Here is an 8,699-nt window from a genome sequence, read left to right as displayed (position 1 = left end):
AAATGTCAGTCAGTTACTGTGATGGTTGACCGATATTGTCCTGTTTTGAAGCTGAGGAGATTTTACGATAGCAGAACACAGATTGGACAGATACACTCTTATATGCTCTATGATGACTGAACTAGTTCCAACAAGAATGCAGTCACTAGCTTTTTTTTTTGTTGTTGTTGCACTCTCAAAATGGTGTCTGAACAGGCACCACACTGATTTTGCCCTGAATGTTTTCATTCCTAGAGTGTTATTACTCCAGGCTGTTGGTGAGCTAACTGGGGCTGTGTAAATCATGAGTGGCAGGTCCTGTGTGGGATATGGATGCCCTTGTGCACCCTAATCTGTTTAAGCACAATGGACAGTTCTCTGAGGATGACACACTGGTGGTGGCCAGGTCCCTGAGATCTTGTCCCTACATGTCCACAGGGACCCTGTGTGTGTGTGTGTGTGTGTGTGTGTGTGTGTGTGTTGGCTCAACCATGCTTTCAAACCCAGAGTGTGTGTGCGATCATTAATACTTACTTGCAAGCCCCTCTATAATTCATTACGTTAACTAACTAACTTGGCCATGTCTTTAATATGTGACCTGAGTAGGAAATGAAGCTGTTGAAATATAACCACACATGGAATATGTTACACAATAAACTTGAAGACAGATTTACAAACAGAAATTCAGAACTGAGTGCAAAGTCCAAAAACTGCGTGGTCAAATGGCTAATTTTCATTCCTATCCAGTCTGGTGAGTAAGTGTTTCTGCATTCCGAGCAGTGGTCCATAGGTCACCCTACACCAGAACAAATCACCAAAGGAGTTGTTTATAATGTTACACTTGTAGGTCACTTACACTTTGTCATCTTTTCCCTGTTGAATTCTTCTTGTTTGCAGACAAAGGATTTCACAGGATCTAGTTATCCAGATACTGTTGGATGACTTCTGGGTAGCTGGACATATTTTGGATTATTACTGCTTAATCATAAGGGGGTATTATGTATGGTTGTTTTATAGTAATTTCCTGAATTGAATGATGGTGTTTTTGTCTGACAGAACCCCCCCCCCCCCAATCCTAATGGCTTTGTCATGCTTGTCAACAGGGATGAGGGTCTTAGGTTTGTTAACACAGAGGAAGCTAGTGTGAGAGTTAGCTGAACTAAAACTCTCCAGTGGCCAGCTCTCACACCCCTCCTTTCATCCCACCATCCCTCTTCACTTCTCAGTCTCTCTCCTTTTCTTGTCTTTTCTCTCAGTCTTTTTTTTTTCTGCCCGTACCATTCTTTTCATTGTCCCTCGCTCTCCCTCCGCTCCCACCCTTAATCTCTTTTTCTTTTTTTCTCTCTTTCTCTCTCTCTCTCTCTCTCTCTCTCTCTTGCTGTCCTCCTCCTCCTCCCTTTCTGTCTGCCCATATATTGGCTCCATGTCTGATGACTTTGCCCAGAGGAATTGGTAGTTGGTGAGAGAGAAAGAGAAAAATAGAAGGAGAGAAAGGAAGAGAGAGTTTAAGACACACAGAGAAGGAGAAAGAGAGAAAGAGAGAGAGAGAGAGAGAGAAAGAGAAAGAAAGATCCCTCTTTCTTGCAAGCGGAGGAAATGGGACTGAAGAATGTAGAAAGCTCCCATTCAGAGGCGGCCCTTGGTGGCTGGGAGCGGCCACATCCTCAGGAGGAGTGGGGGCAGGCTGGGTGGGGGGGCTTGCTGCCTGGACGGGGGCCAAGAGCTCCAGGGCGACTGCTCATATGATGCTGGTCCGTGGGAGCGCCCCCCTCCCAACCCCAACCCCAACCCCAACCCCTCCCTCTGCCCCCCTCCTCTTGCCCTCCCTTGAGACCCTCAGTGGGACTTGTGGTGCCCTCCCTCGGCTCCCTCTCTACCCGCAAACGGACCCTCTTCGTTCCCTGTGCACTGGTCCCAGACCAGACACGCTCACGGAGGTCAGAGTAGCCTATCGGGCCTCGAGGTCCAGTTCAGTTCAGTTGCATCGCTTTTCTATATGGCAGTCGTAAAGGATACTAAGACACTAATAGAGCGCAAGATCAGAGCAGACATTTTCATTTCAAGGCCAGTCAGTGAGTGAGATGCATTAAGTGTGCAGCGGAATGGACTGCAGGAAGAAAATGAGATAGTTTTACAGCTTTCTGTGGGGAGATGCCAGGGTCATGTGAGTGTCATATCCCAACATGCACTTCTTCTCTACTCAGGGTTTATTCTAAGTCTGCTCGTGCACAATCAAATCAAGGGGAGAGAGCAGAAGTCTCTTTGGGAGTGGATTTGAGTCTCACGTCTGAGAAGCCTGAAGAGGAGTAACCATTAAAAGTCACTTGCTTGATTGCCACACCCTTATAAAATCATCATATGAAATGTGTACCTGCAGGCTGGTGTCAGAGTGTGTCTTTCTGGTGGTATGAATCTCTGTCTATTCTCTTGATGGGTTGTTCTTCAAATCGCCGACTCTGGCTTCCTCTCCCTCTGCAAGCGACCTTTGACCTTGTGCGAGCTTCAGGAAGTGTAAACATCCTACACTCTCAGCTGGAGCTGAGCGGGAGGCTGGGAGTGGGGTGTTTGCTCTCCCTGACTCGGGAATGCGGCACACAGGACGGGAATAGTCTCTCTCTCTCTGGCTCTCTTTTTTTCTCTTCCCGGAAAAGGGCCTGGAAACGCAGGAAATGGGTTGGGCAGGTTTCTGAGATCTGAACCGACCCAGTTTGGGTTTCCGTAGGTGAGGTACCGGGCACAGAGACACTGTAGTCACAAATCTCTCCTGCCCACTTTTACTTGTATTTATAAACGCACACACACGTAATCTAATTTCAATTCCACTTCCACTTCTGGCTACTGCAAAATCTGGTATACACTATGCACTTTAGACTTGATCACAAGACACACACAGAGGTACACACAAAACCCATTTGTGTGAATCCCAGGCAGTGCAGTAGTTGTGTTTCTGGGGCTCTGTGCTGCTGTAAGCCCTGTAGTGTTGGACTGAAGGCTGGTGACTGTGGAGATGAGAGGGAGGTCTGGAGCAGAAGGCCCCCCTAACTGCTGGTGATTTGGGTCAGGGCGGCACCAACAGTGAGGAGATCCAGGCAGAGACGGGCCTAGTCTGGAGGAAAAGCGGCTGCTTTGAGGCTCCCTGACCCGGGTGTGGCGTGACGGGTCAGGTTGTGTCCAGTCGGCACCAGGCCCCTCCTGAGCCAATCAGAACGAGCCTGACTGCCGTGGAGTCACTGCACAGGAAGTGGCTATTTACGTCGCCGTGAGGCTAGAGAGCGCCACCCTGCCGCTGGGAGGGGCCCTTCCTCGCCCCCCCCACCCCAAATCCGCTGCGGGAGCTGAAGAAGGGGGTGGATGGGGTTACACCCAGCTGCCAACTATTCCATGTGTACGCCACCCTGACCTCTGACCCCTGGCATGAGCCTACACCCATCGTCTGATGTATGCTGCCTCCATCCATTTGCTGACCTTGACTCTCTCTCTCTCTCTCTCTCTCTCGACCAAATTCTCTCTCTCTCTCTCTCTCTCTCTCAACCTCATTCTCTCACTCTCTCCCATGTTCAGGATGCGCGTCTGTCCATTTACAGCAACCACCCACTCACACTGCTCCTATGTGTGTAGGACTATTGAAAAAAGTTACATGTCCAGTTCTGTAAATGGCCACAAGGAGGAGCACATAAAGCATTTTTGGAAAAGGCCCTCGGCATTCGGTGGTTCACTGGCTCATAGCAATTCTATAAATCACAGCATATGTATATACTTTTAGTTTGACTTCTGAGCCCTAGGAATAGATAATGATTCTAATGCTGGATTCCACCATCAAATGAAATATTCCCTGGCCTCTTGGGCTTCTTGGTGGTGCTGATGCTGTACATAGAAACACTTTTTTTATCTGATTTAAAGTCTGCAGAAGCACTTCAACAATATTGTCAGCATCAGTCATTGGAATTAACCAAGCTCACAGTAAGAATGGAGGAGGTATTGTATGCCCCTTTAAGTCAATAGGGGGCGCCAGAGCACCAGGGGTCTTGGATGAAGGCTGAAGGAGACATTCACCCAAGCTTCTCAGCGGCAGATGGGATCTAACATTTCTTTAATGTAGCAACCGAGAAATGCATTCAACCAAACTAAATAGCAACCGATATCTCTCTCTCTCTCTCTCTCTCTCTCCATTTGTACATTACAAATTGACAAAAATCAGAGTAGTGTATGTGTTCGAGTGAGTCTAACGTGTGACACAGAGATAACACTTGGTGTAATTATTTGTCACAGTCCTATTAATGCATTTCAACCCAACCCCCACCCCCCTCACAGACTGTGTCCCCAGGCTCTCTATGATTGGACAAGGCAGAATCTCCTGGCAGGCAGTTGACATCTAAGGAAAATAAATGTCCTGGAAATTGTGCCTGAAAAGACAGTAAATGCCCATCTACACACACACACACACACACACAATGTGTTTACATAACTGAACTTTGAGCTGTCTCAGTTAAAACGTCTCAAAGGAGCACACAGTATCTGTAATGCAGAAAGTGAACAAAGCTGAAGGCTAGCCATGCAGGGCTGTCCTCCCCTCACCCTAACTCACATCTAGATTAGACGACACTGGGTCAGATTACATTGGATTAAACCTTTCCTTGTCAGACTTTTTCTGATATCTGGTATGTGTGACCTGTAGCTCAACTCGAGAAGTTGTTGATTAACATCTGACCAGCTGTGATGGAAGAGTAGCATTAGTAGTAGCCGTGGAAATAGTTTTATGTTAGTAAAAGTAGAGAAGTAGTAGCATTTGTAACGCTACTTGTAGTAGCAGTGTCACAGCAGAACCGCACCAGACTCAGTGGCCTTGTGCTAGGGCTTAAGATGTCAGTGAGGTTTATTCTCTGCATAGCTTTACCCGCTGGACACACACACAGGGAAACACACCATTTAAGATACCTTGAGTATTTAGTCAGTATTTAGAGACGCCTAAGGCGAGTTATAAAAAAAAAGTCAAAAAGCTGATGTCACCAGCCGATGGCTAATTTCTCCCACCTGTCACCGGACCAAGCACGCGCTCAGAAAGGTAGGTGGTGCATGTGAGAAAGGGAGGTGGGGAAAGTCCTGTGCTTGGGAGGGGTATTTTTGGGGCCATTTCTGGGTTTTTTTTTTTTTTTTCTTTCATGATGTGTGTATTTGTGGGCTAGTCGTACGTCTTCAGTGCATTCCTGAGCTAATAAAGAATGTTTCAATCCAACCTGTGTAAAGCCTCATTTGCGTTGCTATTTTTATTCTCTCCATCTCTCTCGCTCTCTCTGTGAATGTGTGTGTATATTTTTGGGTATGACAAGACGATGGTCGAAACTCACTCACCCTGTAAAGAGACTGGCCTGGTTTTGGGGGATGTACGCGTCCTCTCTTGCTCTCGACCACAGGAGGAAGTGAAACTGTAGGGTTTGTTTACTTCCCTCTGCAGCCTCTTTGCAGCTGCACAGTCAGTCACTCACTAACCATGTCTGCTCACTTCTCAACGCCCAAGGTCTCTGTGTGTGTGTGTACAGAGAGAGAAAGAGACCTACTGATGACAACATGGTGTCTACATATGTGTATGAGTGTCAGTGTGTGTACGTGCATGCATGCATGCAACTAGCATTAATCAACTACTACTAATAACTACAAATGTGCTCATCTCCTGGAAATGTATACCTGTAAGTGTACAAACTATTACAGTTGTTCCACATTTTCTGAGACAATTCGAAATGTTCTCAAAACTGAACACACATTCTAAAAACGACACTCACATTGGTACGACCATCTGAGCTCCAGGTCAAAATCAAGCAGTCAAACACACAATACACGTCAGTCTCTTACACACTAGAGGGATTCTTTTGAAACACTTCTACAAAGACACTTCTACAAGAACACACTGCCAAGAGTAGAATACATAATAGTTTATTAAAACCTATGCAATGTTACTCTGTTTATAAGGAGTGCACATATTTTCTAATGTTTTGTCTTCGGCAAGTAAATACATGCTGATTGGCAGATCTACATGAATAGACAAAGAAACGCAGCAATTTAACAGTAGAAGAAAAATACAACATAGAATAAAGATATAAATGAAATGGTAACACTTTATTTGGATGGTTTGCCTACAGAGACTTTACATATGGTTTGTTCAGTTCAAGTTCAGGTTCAGTCTTTCTAATAGGTCACTGAACATCACCTCAATGAAACCCAATCTCTAACCTGAACCGTACATTGTAGTTTCAATAGATAGTTTGTTTATAACCTCAGCATCTGTAGATAGTCTATAGGGGACCATCCAAATACAGTGTGACTAATGAAAGTACTCAGCATCATTCTCAAGACTTTAACTTCTCTCTGGTCTGCATCAGACTCACAAGATGGAACTCCCCCTGGACTGATTCGGAAAAACAAGATGTTTGCGCTTGGCAAATACTGTGGGAAATATTACCTGGTGTGCACATCCTCAAATGCACTGAAAAAATGAATAGCATGTATGAAATATACTGGCTTAGTGTTTCCACAATGAAAATTGTGTGATTATTGTTTACAGTTATGAAAAAACAAAAGTGCATATCTTTTGAGAACAGAGGCAAAGCGGTAGATGAAGAACTGAAACATCAACTTCAAGACTTACAAAAAGTCTTAATGCTGAAGGACACTGTTGACACTCTTCATCCTAAACACAGACACACATAAACACACACATACACATAAACACAGTGTTCACAGAGGCTCGATGCAATGAGATGTGTGTGGTGTTGATATCAGGTGCTCACTCACACACGTAAACATTGATTCTGTTCCAGAGAGGATTTGCAGGGACGGGAGATTAAGCATGACATCTTTGCAGAGCTTCAAACGCTGATTTAAGATGAACGCATTAGATGCCCTAATTTCTCCTGGAATGCAAACACATGCATCTATTCTGCCCCTTTCTTGCTCTATCTCTCATTTTTTTTATCTCTGTGACATTCTGTATTTCAAGCACAACTTCGCTATTTCCAATATCCCCACTGTGTAGTGCCATATGTTGTTCACCAGCTGATGGACAGGCTTCTTAGTTGCATAAGTCTGGCATCAACCCTCTCTCTCTCAGTCTCTCACCCCCCCCCCCCCCCCACACACACACCTTCATATAGCTGTCCCCTCTCATGTGTTTATTCTTTGCAAAAGCAGAAGTAGTCGTAGTCCCGAAAAAACAACAGCATTTAGTTTCCAGCTGTAGCTCACCAGACAGCAGTGTGTATTAAACTGACACCCAGTACACTGGATTCTCCCCCAAGAAAACTGACACAGAACAAACAGATCTAGTGAACTGGTACGGAAATAAGAAGAATAGGAACGTCCAAAGAGGAAGGTGCTCTACATATTTGTACATAAAGTAGATGTTCTGTAGGAGAGAATCCACTACACAAGGTTTTTCAGAATACTCCATTTTACACACGTGTTCTTTTAAACAAAGGCTTCTCAGTCAGAGTGAGCAGAAAACGTTCCAATCAGCAAAGAATTCCAACAATATGCTGGGTCCTACCCCATTAAACCACACTGCTGAATTAACAGATATGGTGGACTGATAAGCAAGGAAGGCGCTTCCCTGCTATGTATGTATATCTGAAATGACAGTGAGTGATAGTAGAAAAAACACTGGCACACACGAGCATGTTTGAGTACACTCATGCACTCTCTCTCTCTCTCTCCCTCTCTCACTTTCTCCCTCCCTCTCTCTCTCTCTCTCTCTCTCTCTCTCTCTCTCTTTCCCAAGGTGTTTCTGCATAGGAAGTAAAATTTGCAAATTTTTCTATTCTGCTCTCTTGGATTCTGGCCGTCTCAAATATGTAGAGGACTGCAATGAGAACATCGAAAATAAAGAGAGGCTTTGTGTATTTTTGTGTAGGTGTATCAGTGTGTGCAAGAGTGTGGTCAGGTATGGGAGGTATGTGTGCGTGTTATAGGATATGTGTGTGTGTGTGTGTCTGTGTCTGTGTGTGTGTGTGTGTGTGTGTGTGTGTGTGTGTGTGTGTGTGTGTGTGTGTGTGTGTGTGCCAGATAGAGAGTCTGCAGGTTTATCTGCAGGTTTACAAGATCAGAGGCATGACTCATCTGCTTCAGGAGGTCTGTGACTGACAGGCTCTGAGACCCCACTGCAACCAATCAGCTCTCAGCTCTCCGAGTTGGCCACTGGACACCCCTCAACTGTCCAGCTGTGTAGTGTGGGGAGAAAAACAGAAGGTCTCCTCAGGCACATATGTTTATTTGAGAAAGAAGATCCATTCACACGATTGTGTATGTGTGAGTGTTTGTTCATGTGAATCCATGTGTGTACCTCTTTTCTTAAATGAGTGTGTGCTTTTGAATATATGTGTGTTTGTGTGATTTGGTTCTGCAGTGGTAGTAGATAAATGACTGCATGTGAGGGAGAATGAAGGTTCAGTTCAAATATAAAAGCAAGTGAGATTGTTACAGTGTATGTCTTAGTCAATGTGTGTGTGTGTGTGTGCGTGTGTGTGTGTGTGTGTGTGTGCGTGTGTGTTTGTGTGCGTGTGTGTGTCTGTTTGTGTGCGTGAGTGCGTGTGTGTGTATTTAGTGTCTATCCAGTCCAGCACAGCACCCATCCCCACTACAGGAGCCCGCTGCCTCATTCTGTCACAACCAATCAGTGTGTGAGCTGCCTTTAACACGTACAGTGGAGCGCGTTTAACACACACTGCTGAGCA

The sequence above is a fragment of the Clupea harengus genome, chromosome 13 (genome assembly GCF_900700415.2).
Source record: "Clupea harengus chromosome 13, Ch_v2.0.2, whole genome shotgun sequence".
Lineage (NCBI taxonomy): Eukaryota > Metazoa > Chordata > Actinopteri > Clupeiformes > Clupeidae > Clupea > Clupea harengus.
This window is presented reverse-complemented; position numbering follows the sequence as displayed.